The sequence below is a fragment of the Ischnura elegans genome, chromosome 3 (genome assembly GCF_921293095.1).
Source record: "Ischnura elegans chromosome 3, ioIscEleg1.1, whole genome shotgun sequence".
In the NCBI taxonomy this organism is placed as follows: Eukaryota; Metazoa; Arthropoda; class Insecta; order Odonata; family Coenagrionidae; genus Ischnura; species Ischnura elegans.
This window is the reverse complement of record NC_060248.1, coordinates 95,347,753-95,364,639: the sequence shown is the minus strand read 5'-3', so window position 1 is coordinate 95,364,639 and position 16,887 is coordinate 95,347,753. Positions and strand designations below refer to the sequence as shown.

The 16,887-nt window shown below is 38.7% G+C and overlaps 1 protein-coding gene across 2 annotated transcripts in view; it reads right to left on the bottom strand.

The window, feature by feature from the left end:
- LOC124156166 (alpha-1,6-mannosyl-glycoprotein 2-beta-N-acetylglucosaminyltransferase) overlaps window positions 1-16,887 on the bottom strand; it is a 757,523-nt gene that overhangs the window by 175,487 nt on the left and 565,149 nt on the right. The window contains exon 4 of one of the 2 annotated variants that reach the window (XM_046530525.1): window positions 6,282-6,361. The gene's annotated coding sequence lies outside the window, so the exon portion shown is untranslated. The remainder of the gene's footprint in view (window positions 1-6,281; window positions 6,362-16,887) is intronic. The other variant, XM_046530524.1, reaches the window with a different exon arrangement.

Sequence of the window (16,887 nt, the reverse complement as noted above, 5' to 3'; positions counted from 1 at the left end):
AATTTCTTCTCCTCCTCCCATCTTTTCGAGAGAGGAATTGGTAAAAATTTATTTGCAAAGTCTTGCGACCCTAATCTTCTCTCATAAAGTCTGAAATAATCCTCTTAATGTTTCATCCAAACACAGCCGATCAGAACGACGAGCAACCACCTTCATTATTGATCTGATGAATCAAAGATCAAAGCTAAAAGGGATTGCAGACACCAAATTAAAGTGAAATCAATACTCAACCAAGGGATCACTTTTTTCGGGACTTTCAAGTTCAAAAGGAATTAGGCTCCAGTCCCAAGTAAAGGAAAACAAAATAGTGATAGTCAATTTTCCCTTTCCTGATGGCATTAACGGTACCATTGACTGAAGGCAAAAAAGCATACACATGTGTTAGCTCCGTTTCTCTTGTGATTATGCTCAATTCAAAATAATTGTGCATATACAGTACTACTTTCCAAGTTGAAGCTGGCATGAACTATACCATAGCTTCCACTTATGGCATCAAGAAAATACTTTATTTGTCAACATAACTGGATGTAATTTAAAACCACGGAGGCTAGTCTCGATTACAACGAGATCTCGGTTACCTCCCAAGAAACGTAACTGAAGTTTCGTATTGTTCCAATTATCATTAAAAATATTTACAAGAAATCAATCATTAATCAACAGATACCAACGAACGAACACTAAAAGAGCTGCGGAGAGAGCCTTCAAGCCTTCGTAGGCCCATCTTTGTTATCAATTCTTGATCAACTTTCTCAAATTCCATTCACGCAAGAATACCACATCTAATTCATTTGAAATTATCACGAAAAAATAATGATTGATTTTTCCATTAATTTAGCAAGTATTCAAACCCAGTACCGTGGACGGTCAATAAAAAAAGATCCAAAAGTTGAGTCCTTGGCAAACATTGTCTTTCACAGCAGTAAGGAATTGATCTAGGTTACCAGAGACCAAATACGATCTAGGTAACCAAAAGGATGCGATATCACAGCAAATGTGAACTGAGACGCCCAATTCTATTTCTATTCTAACCCGATTTGATTCTACATAAGTAGAATAGAGCAAAACATTATTTATGGACCATATTTTTCGACGATTCCATGAAATAGCCTGAGTCACCAGCTAGATTTATAGGTATTCCATGAATATTAGAAAAAAACTCCTCACTCATGAATATCTTTATAAAGAGAAGGGCGCCATCTAGGGCCCTCCTCCAATCACTTGCTTGGATTTCAAAATATTTCACTGTTTTTCCATCCAATTTTGTGGAATCTGATAACTATGACAAAGGTGTTTGGATTTCACGAAATTGCCTGTTCCATCCGTCGAATCTCAAAATCATGCTTTCTAGACAAATGACACCAATAAAACACTTAAATAGTAATAGCAAACGGAGAAATTACTGATTCAGCAAAATATTCTACCGTAATTTAAATTTTTTTCCATAAAAAGGGAAATATATGCATTTATAAGACGTAACCTCCGCAACCGGTTAAACGAAAAAAAAAAAATACTTTGGAAATATATTTTTTTAAATTGAAATGGCCGACTGATATCTGTCAATGAATAGCTTCGACAACAACTTAATGACTGACGTCCGGAAAATTTATTTGTGAGGAATCTGCTTAAGTGCTGGAGAGCAAAAAAGCACCCTATTCAAATCACATGCTTGTCATCGTAAAAGGCATGTTGCGAAGCATTGATATCATACGCGCGTCGGACTTATAACAGCCACTTAATTCCCAAAAAGTAACTCTTTTCTACGCTCTTCAAACCCCGAACGGCTTTCATAAATCCCAGGCGCATGAGGGACATTTAGCGTCGTCACTCAGCCAAATGCATCTCTGAGTCCCGCTTCCTGATTGGAGGAAGTGCTTTTACGTCGCCATAAAATCCTAGATTCCACTTCACATCGCCAGCATGGAGAGCGAATATAAAGCTGGCTTTGATATAAAAGGGAGCAGGTGGAGAAGTTGATGCATACCCGAAGTATCCCGGAGGAAAATGGCTTCGAGAGCAGGGGATATAAAGAGTAGATATATCCTAACCAAGGACGAATATTTTTTCGAAAGAAGAGTAGGCTAGGTCCAGGGAGACATGGAGCCAAGGGTGAAAAGATAACATTTACGAAGGCCATAATTAATGCAAAGAACGGAACGAAGCCTGGGGCACGGTGGAGTCAAGATTTACGCTTCGACGAAAGATTTCTAAATTTACATACTACCCTGTAAGCAGTCTGAAGGGTGCTTATCAAAGAGTTTCAGCAGTTTTCTGACAGCATTTGCGACTCCATACAAGGTGGCGTAGTAAGGTAGGTAGGGATTTGGAGGAGGCGAACGACAGCTAAGGTTATTTGAGCCACAGGGGAGGTAGGGAAGTGCACCTCCATGCCTTCGCACTGTGCACTAAAGCAAGCCACTTCCCTAAAAACTCTCTGCCGCTACCGCGCCGGTATTATAATCCGGGCCCATGATGTGGGAGGCAAACACTATGGCCACCATACCAGCCCGAGCCCCGCGTAGCATGGAAACACCCTAAAATCACTCTCAACGGTGATCACTACAGTGTATAGGGATACTATTTATGAATATTACGATACATTGTAAGGATGATGATAAATAGATGGTAATGAGATTGACCATGATTTTGTAATAAGAACGAGATCAAGCCTCAATTCAGTAAGATCTACACCGACAACCTGGGGGCGCAATGGGGAATCAAACACCTTTGATCACAAACACTTCTTTTCCACAAACCATACTGCAGAAGATGGGGAAAATTCACTTCAAATTGGAGAAGAACATAAGAACCTAATTCCTCATTCATACCTATGCAAAGCACACTATGCTTACAATCTACTACAAGGAGTTCAAAAGAAGAGTTTTCCAACGAATAAGCACAACAAAAGGTATTCAAAGATGTTCATTTAAGTGGTGACACCAAAAAATGCTGCAAGAAGAGACGTAAACATATAATAGTCATCCCACTGAAAAATTTGCATGAATACATGACAAAGGATCCGCACCTATAGGAATTTATCCACGAGTAATAAGTGATAACGGACTTATTACCTAATACCACTAGTACCGACGCTTTTATTGGTTCACTATTGTGCAATATAAAGTAGAGCCTTTAACTTTGACGTTAAAATGAGCCAGTAAATAAAGATGGAATTCAATTCCGCTTCCCGACATTATTTTACCTGAGGAGGTTTGACACAGCTCTCTTCTAAATTCTTCCATCAGCAAGTCTTTTCACAGGTACTTATTTTATCTCCTTCACGTCCTTCTTTACCTGTTCCTTGAATTTCATTCGAGATCTTCCTTTTCCAATTTTGCTTAAGGGAAAAACACTCAATCACCCTAAATAATAATTTTTATGATGTTAATAAACCGTAAAGTATGCTAAAGACAAGCGGCAAGTTAAATGGAGAAAGAATTCAAGCATAGATTCAAATGAAAGTCTGGATGGAAAATCTTAATTTTACATCCAGATCATTTATCATTTAATGTCTATTTAATCATTTAAGTATGCATTTAATCATTTAATGAGATTGGCGCTTGAATGAACCAATATAATTTGCGTAGCTAGGATGACACATCACCTAACGATAGCACGGTCAGCATGGGAAGATGAATGTCATTACGCGCTGGTGTGGGGCAGAAGATGAGGTGGTATGGCGGAGAAATCAGCAAGCCAAGGCATTTGCTGGCTCCATCATCGCCACCTAGTAATCCCATTGATTGATGAGTAACCTTTCGCAAGTCAATCCAACAATAGCTACTAAATCAAGTTATCCACCTCCACTTGACTATTCTCTACGACCAATTGAAAAGAGCATCGCTTGAATGACGCAACAGTGACCACTCACATATTTCACGAGGCATAAGGAAGTCTATCCGCGGCAAGGTAATTCAAAATAATTTATTTTAAGTTTCCCGTAAGTATCACTTTCATAGATGGCCATTTGTAAGTCATAAAATAAACAGGGCCACATTAAAACTTTTCTGACTTAATTAGCCGTTTGTGGAACTATTTTCCTTTAAATAACTTACTCCAGCTCCATAAATTCGCTAATAAGGCCAGGTGTTGGATATCTGGGAGCCAATATTTCTACCCATAAAAAGCAAACAAAAAATATTCACGCCCGAAAGACAAAAAATATATTTTACTCATTGCTACCAATTTATCACATTCAATAACAAGTAAGCTGAACTTCCACTATCTGAGTACACAGAGGTTATGATGATCCATTACAGAATTATCGCCAAAAAGAAAATCGTTATAACTAACAAGGAAAAACCTTGGGTATCCGTCTCCTCGTCGTATTACTCAGTCACGCACTGACTACTTTTAGCTTCTAGTTATAAGCACCTCAACCGATGAGAAAATGAACAGTGATGAGAAAAAACGGATACAAAAAAAATAACACAAAATTCAATCCATTCCAAGAGCATGCTTTATCCCGGAAAGCACCTACTTCACATTAGACTCACTTTTTGCTCCACAGATACGTATATACGGTCCCAAGCCAAGTTACCATTTTTTCACCCTCAAGAGTTAACGCTATTTTTTCACTCCGAGCGTCTCGACTTTCCACAAATCTGGCTTACTTCCGCCGGACTTGGAAAAACTTCTTTTATTTTCAACTCCCGCTCTCTGCCCGGGCCCCCACATATTTTACGAATAAGTCGGGCACTCCGATATCAATCATTCAGGAGAAAACACGCCCGCTCCAACTCCTCCCATGGTCCACAACCTCACGGCTTCTGGTGGATTACGGCCGTCCACAAATCCGCTTTAAAAGGACACAGCCCTCCAGCAGCAAGAGCATCGACTCCAAATTCAATGCACATTATAGACTCTTGGAGCATTGTTTTTCATGTTATTTTCACGACTAAGCTCCGGTAGCAATGCGCATATTCTTACAAATTCGCTCGATTTTAGCACAGGAGCATAACTAGCCTGTCTTTGAGTTGCCATGGAGAACAGACAGAAGAATCGTCGCAAAAATCCACCACAGCGAAAGCATTTCGCATGTGAATAGACATTAAAATTGTCAGATGCAGAGGACATATATTTTACAGCTTTTAAGGGGAGGTGCACCGGATTTATTAGCCCTAAAACTCAACATTTCCCTCGCACTCCGATAAAAACATTAAAAACTGTTCCCTTGCATCATACTCCGGCCATTCCGATTCCGACTCCCCAATTCCTTTCCACATCCGGAACAGATTGAATAAGAAAGTTCAACTGAGCAGCGAATAGAAGTTAACGAGGAAAAAGAATAGTGCAAAATAAAATTGACGAGAATATTTTCTATAAGCAGCTAATTTTCCTTCTTTGTTAGATAAATTTTCTCGTTACCGGTGCGAAAAGAAGAACACAAAAAAGTTAGTTACCCCATTAAAAAATTGAAACACCAGTTACTATACGCTGAAAATAATCGACTCTCATAATTTATACTATGAATTTATTAAATTTTGTATGCTTTTAATACATTACTTCCGGAAAATCTATGGGGAATTCACTTCGAAACTTACCAACTACGCCAATAATTTGTTTTCTTATTAAACAACGGTACTACCTACATTTCTGCTTTTTGCAAAAATTCTCCGTTCCCTTGGGCTTTGAGCCCTAAGTTTCGTTTCCACTTAAAACTTCCGAAAAATGTTCACATTAATTTCTTTAGTAAAGCGCTTCGGTCAAAGAACCTCCTTCTTATTGAATTCTCACTTTTCCCTGGTGGTTTTACCGCCAAATTTATTATCAAACCAACGGTAAGCCAACGGTAAAAGATCCAACCAAAACATTAGTGCTCATAATACATATTCCCAATTCATTCGTATGCGTTTCTTTTATCCTGGACCGAAACGATAATAAAAAAAATTTGGATTGTAAAATTATGTTTGTAATCATCTATTACGTAAGTTCGTAAGTAAGAAACTAATTTTCCCTGATAATTCTACGGGGAACTATTCGTTAATCCTCTAATCATAAAAAACCGGTCATTTCATAATTTTATGAGGTTTTCAACTAGATATAAAATTATTGATTTGCGATGCAACCATTGTAAAAGGGCTAAACAGACGTGGAACTCAAATAGTATTAACTCTATAAACTACAGTGACACCTTAGTAAGGGCAAATGCCTTGACAGCAAAAGCCATAAGATTGATTAAGTGCACCTTCATTTATAAAATTCAGCAATTGTTTCCTCTGTTTAAACCATGACTACTACTATTGTGAAATGTTTGATAGAAAGAACACAGAAAACGAACGTACTTCTCACCTTGAAGGAACGTGTCATACTCTCTTGGAAGCCAGTTTATTTCCCCGGGTTGCGCGTTGCGGGCCAAAAGATCCTATGGTAAAAAGAGAAAACGGAAATTAGGAATAATTTAAACCAAATCTGGTATCAAAAAATTAATAACCAAAACCTAGGAAAATAGGAGAAATATAGTAACCATTTAGTTTCCGTAGCAGTTCGTTGCCTAGACAGGAAGTTACGCTATCTACCTCATTACGAGGTCAATGCCGAGAGTTATTTGAGGGAGCAATATATAAATTATCAAACCGATCAACAGGCAAAGGAATTTTTTCATTTGCGTTGCAAAATCATTACTCTAAATATTTTATTTAGCCACCCTTTAGGCTCCTAATAAATATTACGCTATATTACATACATTATAAATTACAATTGCGAACAAATTCTATGGTGGCATTATTTTTCGTCGGCATATGGGGGTCAAATTTTTTTTTAGAGATGTTGCCTTAGACGATACATAACATAAAAAAGACAAACAGATTTATACGCCGGAAAAGTTAAAAAAATAAAATTTCCGGCACTTAAAAACAGATATTGCCACAAAGTTGAATTGGTTTTACGTCTGGTAGCCAATTTATTACGCTGATTCCCAACATATTGATGCCATATTAAAATGCTCTGAAATAGGAAGACGGAAAAATATGTATGAAAACTCTACGGATAATGTCAGTAGCAGCGAAATGGTTAAGTACATGGAATAATAAATATGAATACAGATTGGGCTGTTTGTTTTTATGGTTTTTAGGCCAAGTGACATTTTACATTAATCGCCATGCTCCCATTTGTATTAATGACGCACGCCAAGACAGGGACGCCAAAGTGAGAAGATACATCTCATGTTACATCCTGAATATTTATTGAAAACATTAAAAATCGAAGATTCGAAGACGTGAAGCCAGGATAAACGAGACCGGAGCCATGCAATGTTATGGCTTAAGTAGCACTATGTATTCTATCTCCACGCCTTTTACGAATTGAACGATTGTTGATGGATGAGATATGAATAACTAACGATACACCATTCAAAATTCATTCTTCAATCATTCTTAACCCAATGATTACACAACAAGCTCCTGATGCTTGGATTAACTTCACCTCAAATTATTAAGAGCAATATGTCCTATGGCGTCTCAAGTTGCAGATTAGGGTGTATACATACAATTGATGATGGAAATTATGGTCGACACTCGCTATAGGCGCGAAAATAATGGCTGAAGCTGGGTCTGGGATAATTTCTCAACGTCATATCATCTCCATTACCGCTTGCGACGCGGCGTAGCATGTGCTTGCGAAGAATGAAGGACTGTAAAGCATCAACGAACAAAGCTGACGCTAATGGTATATTAACGTCAACTCAATGCATGATTCATCTCTTACCCAGTCTAAAGTCTAACAGAAAACCTATCGGGGTGAGTACAGTAAGGAAATTCTTATCTCTACAATTAGACGTATCTAGGTATTATCACGCTGACGGATGAAAAACTCGAAATTTATTCAGCATAGAGAAGGCAAGTTAGTCGTGGGAGTACTCGAAATTTGGTGACATCGAAAAGCAATGAAGAAAGAATGTAGATAGGTACTGAGAAAAGTTAAAGGATAGAGAAGTCTTCTGAAAACTATAAAAAGAAGACCAAATACGTAATTGGGTATGCCATGAGGCACGATGATCTTAAGAAGACAAAGAAAGGCAGATGATATGGGAGAACTATATAGGAAGGCAGCAGACGAACCATTTGGAATAAGTGATGAAGGATGAAAAATAGAATAACTATAGCAGCGAAAAAAATAAGCTGGTGATAGAATTGAGTGGATAGCTGAGCCAAACCAATGGCGCAGCTATCCACTTATTCTACCTTTAATTATTCTTAATTAATTAATAATAATTCTACCTTAATAATTAAGGATGCTACCATAATTCATTTTGAATAAATGCATGCAATAAAGGAAGTAATAAAACAAGGAAGAAAAATTTCTGTTAGGCCTTGCCTTTCCTTGAGTCCCAACCTCACGTCAGTATTCTAGCATCATGTAAGTGTTGAATTAATTAATCTAAGTGTTTAATTTTTTTTCCCGGTATTGTGGAGGTATTCCATCGAGATAAAATGAATAAAGGATAGTATTACAATTTACATACACCACTCGCATCATTCAGTAAAGCAAAATATACGGCAAAATGAATTCTTCACTCATTATTTACCACAGATAGTGCGGCAACCTTCGGATTGTGAAACTGCAGCCCCCCATTTTCCTTCTTCCTTGTGCCCTTCTTTCTCTGCCTGAAATCATTATCTTTAGGTCTTCTCTCTGGGACTTTTCCTTCAATATCCCCTCCGTTACACTCCTCACATAATACCTAGGTCTCATATAATGGCCTATCCACCGGATACTTCCCCGGCGTATGGTGCTCCACAGTGACCTTTCTTCTCCTTTACGTACGCCTCGTATCTCATACTATCAATCCATCCCATCTTCGCCACCCGTCAATATAACCACGTTCCTATTCTTTCCTGATCAGCAACTCCGATCAAAATTACAATCTACGTCTCCTCCAAAGAGAAATGGACGAATCCGACGCATCATTCAAGGAATAGTCAAATTTTCTCCTCCCTCATCTCCTATGTCCATTCATTGGGTTGAGCGGGAGGGGTTGGATACGCCTCATCGATCGCACCGGAGATGTAATCTCTTCCCGGCAGAGAGCACTTTCATCTCGCCCTGAGTAATCTTTCCCGCGAGAGAACGAAAGCCTCTCCGCCTCCTTTGAAAAATTGCAACCCGTCGCCATCCCGCACAAAAGATGCCTCCCACACAAGATCACACACCAGGCATCCATCCACCAAGAAATTCTCACCTTTCGCGCGCTCCAGAAAGCGTGTAATGGCTCCTCTCGAATCTTGATGGAAGACCGAACCCTCTGCAGGGGATATAGGGGCTATAGTGATAGGGAGCGGGGGTACACGCCTCTGAAGATACAACCGCACGGATTTTCCAAACAGGGTTCTCATAGGTACCTACTAAATGGACCGGATTAAAAGGGTCGCCAAAAAAGGTAGGGATTAATTAAAACTAATTCCTCAGCTTTTGTTGGAGCAATTAAAAGGCAGCAGTAGTAGTACAGTACATTTTTTAAGGTTGTGGCGACGGCAAGGGTTACACCAAGGACGATTAAAAGACTATCCTTCCAAATGATTCTTAAGATGTTAAAATCTAAATAATTTAGTCACTCAATATAACGAGATAATCTTAATGCAAACAAAAGATAATGAAATGCCCATAGTTGCACTTATTCTACGTATTTTAGAGTTAATTTTCTTTTAAGAACAAGCTTACGGATAACATTGCACATTAAAGCTGAAATAAACAGAAAAATAAACGTTAATAAAATTAAAACGTTATCGCCATCACAAATACTGAAAATAAAATCATTTCTACCGACATATATTTTAAACAAGATTTGTTTACGAATCTTTCAACTGCAATTGTGTATTGGTATAAACACAACTGGTACGACAGTCCGTTCTATAGATTACGAAACACGATTAGCAAATTCTATCAAACCAAATTTGGTAAACAATATAGATTTTGATAATTGTTACCACGCAAGCAAGAACTCTTATAAAATCAATCATAATTTCGATGAAAGTTGCCAAACGCTGAAGCATATCGAATTTACGCAGTTATTGTTACCAAACTCTTTCGCACAATTGACCAAATTATGAAATATCGAAATGCTCGATGAAATTTATCAAGAGCATTAGATAAAATAAATGAAGTGCTTAATAATTTACATCAAAGTTTAAGTATATTTCACAAATTCCTTATTACACCAGTTTGATAGTTTTAATCAAATCTTTTTTTTCGTGCATGAAAAGTCCAAGGAGCAATATCAGTAGATATTGCCTTATTTTTATTGCAGTGTCTTTTGTCCCATATCATCATTCTATGTCTCACACAGTCTGTACATGCTTTTCCTTTTACAACTTTAATTATGGTTAACTAATATCGTCACCTTAAGGATCAAAGGCTAGTTGAATTCCGGTGAGGTTAGAATCTCAAAGAAGTAGGCCGAACTCGACATAGACTCTACGGCAAAAATATTGCAGATCCAGCAATGGTTGAACTACTTTGATAATAAATTTACAGCATTTATTTTTTAGAAGGATTACAGAAGCATAAACTAACACTGACGCAGATTTTTTTCTTTAGCAGCAAAGCGGCTTGAAAACCTAAAATATGCATGTGGGACACGACACACACAGAAAAGGGCTACCTGACGCATCGTAGATGTAGCAAAAGCTGCTAAGATTTCAGTAACAAATGCTGTCCGTTCACTGAGAAAAAATGTCGGAACGGTTTTTGAAAAAAAGTTATAACACCCGTTCATTTAGTAAGAGGATTACAGGTACATTTACCATTACAGACTCAGCTCTCTTCTTTTCACAGAAAATCTGCTGGAGTACCTCAAAGAAGCACGCCGGACGCGGCACAGACGTTGACCCACCGCATAAATCCGGCTCCGGGGAGACACCTCTTCAGCCCTTATCCTTTCCCGAGACCTTCCTCTCCCATCGGCCGTCCGACCCCTTCCCTCCCACTGCCGAAGCAAACCCGATCCCCACCTTAAGAGGGAGCTAATGTGAGGAAAATCTGTCCTCGGACGTGGTAGGGGCACGAATAAAGGAAAAATGATGAAAAAAAAGAAGAAAACCGGGCGCACACCACGGATGAGCACGATGGGGGAGGTCTATCACGGAAAAGGGAATGGGGAAATGGAAAAAATATTTCAAAGGGTAGAGATAAAAGAAATTGTCGCCGGGGAGGAGGACCATCAGTCAATGCTGTCCTTCATCTCTGACGCCATTCAGACTCTTATCCTTCACACGTCATCTCTCCCAGAGTCTCTGTCCTCCGTAACGCCTTATCTAGCTTCTCACTTCTTCAATTTTTCGTCTTCTTTTCGATCGCGAAGCCTTCTCCAGAAGAATGACGAAGCTACGATGAAGTAAGCGGTATAGTTGAAGTATATACTTCCCTTCAAGAATAATTCAAGTTGAAGATCTCACGGGGCTTTCACCTTTGGAATCTTCGCGAGGACCGGGTTACTATGGTGGCTATAGTGTTGGATTCCCATCCTGTGGGTTCGGGATAAAAGGTCGGTGGTGGAAACGAGGCCGGAGTTATGGGAGGGCCAGGGGGAGCCTGCCCCAAAAATTAAAATGGAAAATTTTCCTAAAGAAGCACGAAACTTGTACATTCAAGTGCAATGAAAAAAAAAACATAAAAAATTTAAGCAAGTTAAAAACATCATTTTCCAGGGGAGGGCCACGGAGACCCCCCGTTTCACTGGGAGGTATTCCATAGCTCCTAAACTCCGGGCAATATTGCTGGACCCCCCAACATAAAACTCTTAACTACGCCCATGGGTGGCAGCGATGTTTCAGAGACTGCCCAGTTCCTGCCTGAGTGCTCTGTGTTGGGTGCTTCAAGTACAGAACTCCGTCCGTCGGATGGGACGTTAAATCTTATTCCCCCTAGCACCTCTCGTTAAGAGCACGCTAATGATGACGCCTTGTTTCTCTGCACCATAATTTCTTCCCCTTTCCTCGTGGCTTCGGTGACCTGTGATGACGATCGCCTTCTCCAAATACCATACCACTGAATTCACGCGGCTCCATCGACATCGAACCCCACGCCGCAGAGTGGATGCCGATTTTACTTGAACTTAGCTCGCGGATTTCCCAAAATGTACTCAGACCCAAAATAAATACACCATATTAAATCTCACTTTAACTCACCTTACTATTAGAATTAAATTTTTCATCGTAAGAGGCCCTTTCAATGCTAGATATCCTATCAAATATACAAAGCGTATTCTATCTCATCAGTACAGATAAGTACAACTTAAGTTGTAACTAAAGGACTCAAAGAATACCTTCATCCCAAGTATCCACTTTAACTCCTCTCTATACTGTGCTTCATCAGATCCCCCTCCTTCAATGATGAGAGCTTCCTAATTCATCTACCTTCTGTCAAAGAATTCTTCGGCACACCATCTCCTGGAATACCGGCAAGCAATTCTATCTTCTCTCCTCAAGATCCAATATGGTGCATCATGCAACGCTGCACTTCATATTAAAGCCTCCGCCACTCTTTTCTTTTTAAGTCCTAACAAAAGATTTCCCATGCTTACTTTTGCGGTAGCGAAGGCTTCCTCCACTACAGCATTTCTTCTTTAGAGGTAATCTCGACTACATCAGTTTTTCTCCTCCTCGCTTCCCCAGTAATTAAAACGTTTCCCCTGCTTCAGTTTGACGAGCTAGGAACTAACGTAAATATCGGTATCAAGATTAGAAAATAGTGTCCCATTAGTAGCTCTCATTTCACTTTTTTCACCGTTGCAAAAAATACATCATTACGTAATTTTACGTATCATTACGTATAATTTTATGCACTGAGCTTCATACAAATCTATCCCATGATTCACTTGATTAGAACCACAAATAATGTCACCGGATGGGTCTGATCCACTTAGATACAGAAATTAAATACATTTAGCCGATGAAAAAGCTAGGCTTTATACATTTAGATAATCCACTTAAAATACGGTAAGTATGACTTATATTTATACCACACATACTACTTGGATATGTAAGCCACTGCGAGTAAATTAGCGATTATATTTTCATCCAGATACTGGTTATGGATTCCATAGATTCATAGTTAGGGTAAATTGGGTAGAGACGCCGCACACGGGATAGACTGCGCACCCCCCTTAGTTTCGGCGTTTCCTGATAGAATGCGGGCAGATGAGCAATACAAGGGCACAGTAGATGCCAGGGAATAAGTGAGGATGTCCCGTTTGTTTTTCATTGGTTTTACAGATTTGAAAGCGCAAATACTGAGCTAAGTCTGGTATTATATACTCAAATTTTTCCTCGCCTTGCACTAAATTCGTATCGGGCGTTGAACTACTGCTATATTATGATTTTTTGAGGTTTGCAGCAACAGTGTAAGTTCTGCTCGGAATGCTTTCAGTCAAGTTACGCTATGTTGGCCTTATGGGCCACAGAGCCACGAGGTGCGGCGTGTCACGTGTAGAGAAAGGGAGAGACGCCGCACAGAACTTCGGTACACAAGCCGCATTTCACTCATAAGCGATAAACACCGTACGGAATGCAAAATGATTTCAAATGAATTATAACGGTTTTTAGCAACGTTATAGTTATTTTAGAGCGTATACTAAAACTAAAAATTCTTTTGTGTTCCATTATTTTTAGGCGTATTTTAACATTAGCATGCTAAGTCAATAGGCAACAGCAAATTTTGACTTAAGCAAGGTATAAATAAAATTAATTGCTTAATATATTTTTTAACTTGTATTTTGGAATTCTAAAAAAACATCTCAAATCAAATCCCTATTAACTGAACTTCTTCGGTTAAACTTGTATTTTTCAATAAAAAAAGGATAAATAAAGCCCATATAAGTTAAATTTCTTGTATGGTGTGAGGCACGATATGGTGGAAGTTCTTAATATTAGTAAAATTAGATATTGCAATATTTGTGTGATAATAAAACACAATGGAAATATTGCAATGTTTAATTTTACTAATATTCTTGGTTTTTACACGTGTATGTTTATAATACAATGATATAAACATAGCTCTAGTTTTACAACCTGTATTTCCGTCGCACTAAAATCGTAGACATGTACTATTAATTAGAAAAATAGTAAAAACATATCAAAAGTATTTGCATATTTTATTTTCCTCAAATTTTCAATAATGCGACAATTTTCTTTTTTAATAGAGCTGCAGAATATATAGAAATCAGTTCTAGTCGGTTTTAATAACATGCGGTGTATCACCCTTATAGGTGCGGCGTGTCACCCGCAACATACGGGATAGACGCCGCGAGGTAATGTTTTACAAAAATTATTCTTACAGCTGAGTGAAGAATGATATAAGTATACGTTTTGTATGTACGCCAGAAACAAGACTATAGTCTGTATACCGTAGGGTGGCGCACGGGACCGCCAGGTAGCTAGCGGGCTCGTGCGCCTCCCTACGTTATACAGACTATAGTGAATACATTTACTACTTAGTTTTATCTAAAAAGCAAAATAGGAGAAAATATATTAATTTTACAAAATATGCGGCATCTCTCCCTGATTTACTATCTCACAAATATCATTTCCATAGTTAAATGAGCCATCGGTCATTATTTCATGTTCCACGGTATGATTACTTCACTAAAGTACTGGTTACCACCTCATATGACTTTATGGATTGGAATTAAAATAATTTACGTCTATAACCTGCATTGGATGGTGGTCTACTAGAAGACCAGCGTTTTTCCAGCATTAAACAAGATACATCATCAATTTAGCCTCAATACGTATTTTTATGCTCTGTGCTTCATACAAAACCATTCCCACATATATAAAAGAAGATGAGCGGAGCATATAATAACGCTCTATTACGAATCGCAATAGTTTCGTGACTATATCATTACGTTTTATTGAAGAGTTATTTTTGACAAAGTGAATTATTTTTATTACAATCCCTAGCACAAATCATATTCAGGCATCCATATCAGCACAGGGGTGACGAATTACTATTTCGCTGAGGGCTGAACCTTCATACCCGAGGATTTTATGTCTGCAGCCGGAGAATCCTCTTCGGGACATCCGATAGTGATAACAGATGTCGCAGCGCACCTGCCAACATCCTCAATACGTAGCACTCAGTCTTCGACACAATCCTAAGCCTACCTCCAATTCGATTACACTTCCCAATCGCTCATACCCTTACATCGACATCTATCTTAAGTCGCAACACACCGCTTCATAGCAAACGTCGAAGTTTCATTGTACGATAGTAATTCAAAAGAATATTTCGCAAGTGATAGAAAAACAGAAGTGTCCAAGAGTGCCAAACGCTCCATGATGGCATAAATTGTCGGCCTCGATGGCGGCGGGGTAAAATCCCCGCCTGCCAAACAGAAGTCGCGCGTTCGAATCCGGCCTGGGTAAGTTACCCCTATCCAGAACATGCTTGTTTGTGCACATTGTTATCCTGTTCATAGCCCCGAGGTAAAAGGCCGTATAGAGCTGATTTTGGTGGTATGGAAACAAAAAAAATTAATAAATAAAATAAAAATGAAATACATGGAAAAATAAAAGAATTTGCGTAGGTGAAAGACAATATTCTTACATACATATATTCTTGACAGACAAAGACATATTCTTATTTCCTCCTTATGAAAACTCCTTCATATTTTCGTATGAAGATTTTCACAGCTTCTTTTATCAATGTTGGTGGTGGTTCTCGGGTATTGCTGTGTAGGTACAGTGAAAATGTTACCTACACAGCAATACCCGAGAACCACCACCAACATTGAACTCCTTCATAATTGTAAAATAGCATGCAGTAAACTAATTCTATTCTTGCATGATTAAAGCAACATTGCGGCTTGCGATTAATCCATAATCCTGTCTACGTCAACTGAATGGATTCAATCAATCAACAATCCTGCCAAGTGAATTGATTGGAGATATTCGATTATATCGAATAAAGATCGACCTAATTATGTCATACAAGAAAAAGATTGCAAATAAAAAAAAAATACTAAAGGATAAAAGTGAGCCGCTTAATAGCGTTCATAGCGTAATAATAACGTTCATATCAAAGACGAAATCGAATTTTAAAAGCACGAATAATGTAATCTCCACAGAAATATATCAATTTTTGCCGGCCATGGTAGTAGAAAAAAACTGGTTGTTTTTTGCGACGAAACTAGGAAACACGCCCAGATGTCGCCGCGACATAGAAACGCTCTGACTCGAGTTCCGCACCTTCGGCAGGAGTCACGCAGATTCCTACACTTGGATTTCTAGCATAAGCGACATAGCGCTCAGCAACACTCGCCGGAAGGAGGAAAAGGTAGCGGAATTTCACGTCATCGGAATGTCCCACAAATTCAAAGCACCCTTTCGCATCAAGGGGATTCAAGATTCGTGCCGCGGCACTAGAGTGTCGCCCGCAATCTCTGCGTGCCTTCCTTCACGATATTTTTTTTGCTTTGCTGAGCCGACAACGATTTGTAAATAGTCGGCTGAATTCAAAAGATTCCACCAACCCGACTCATTCCCTCACCCTATTCCCGCAGTCTGTCTAAAAAAAATAAATTCTGTAATTCAATCTAAATCTTCGATCAAATTAATTCGCAATCGATCAAGAGCTATGATCGATCCAAGTGGCCTCACCACACATCTTATGTGATACGCTATCGTTATTGTAAATGTATAAGTTATACAACATGTTAGCAGAACAATGTAGCTTGTGTGCACTGAATTTATGTTGACGAATAAAAAGTTCAACAGATTCAGACTTAAATTGGTGGAAGTTAGACATATTTAAATAAATAAAAGATCGTAGCACTTTTGTGGAATTTTGATTAATTTTGTGGATAAGAGCTACGATCTTTCATTTTTTTAATTTGACGAATATTGCTTTACTATCGTGGGAAGTAGACCTCTGAAATAATTTCGATCGTATCCTACC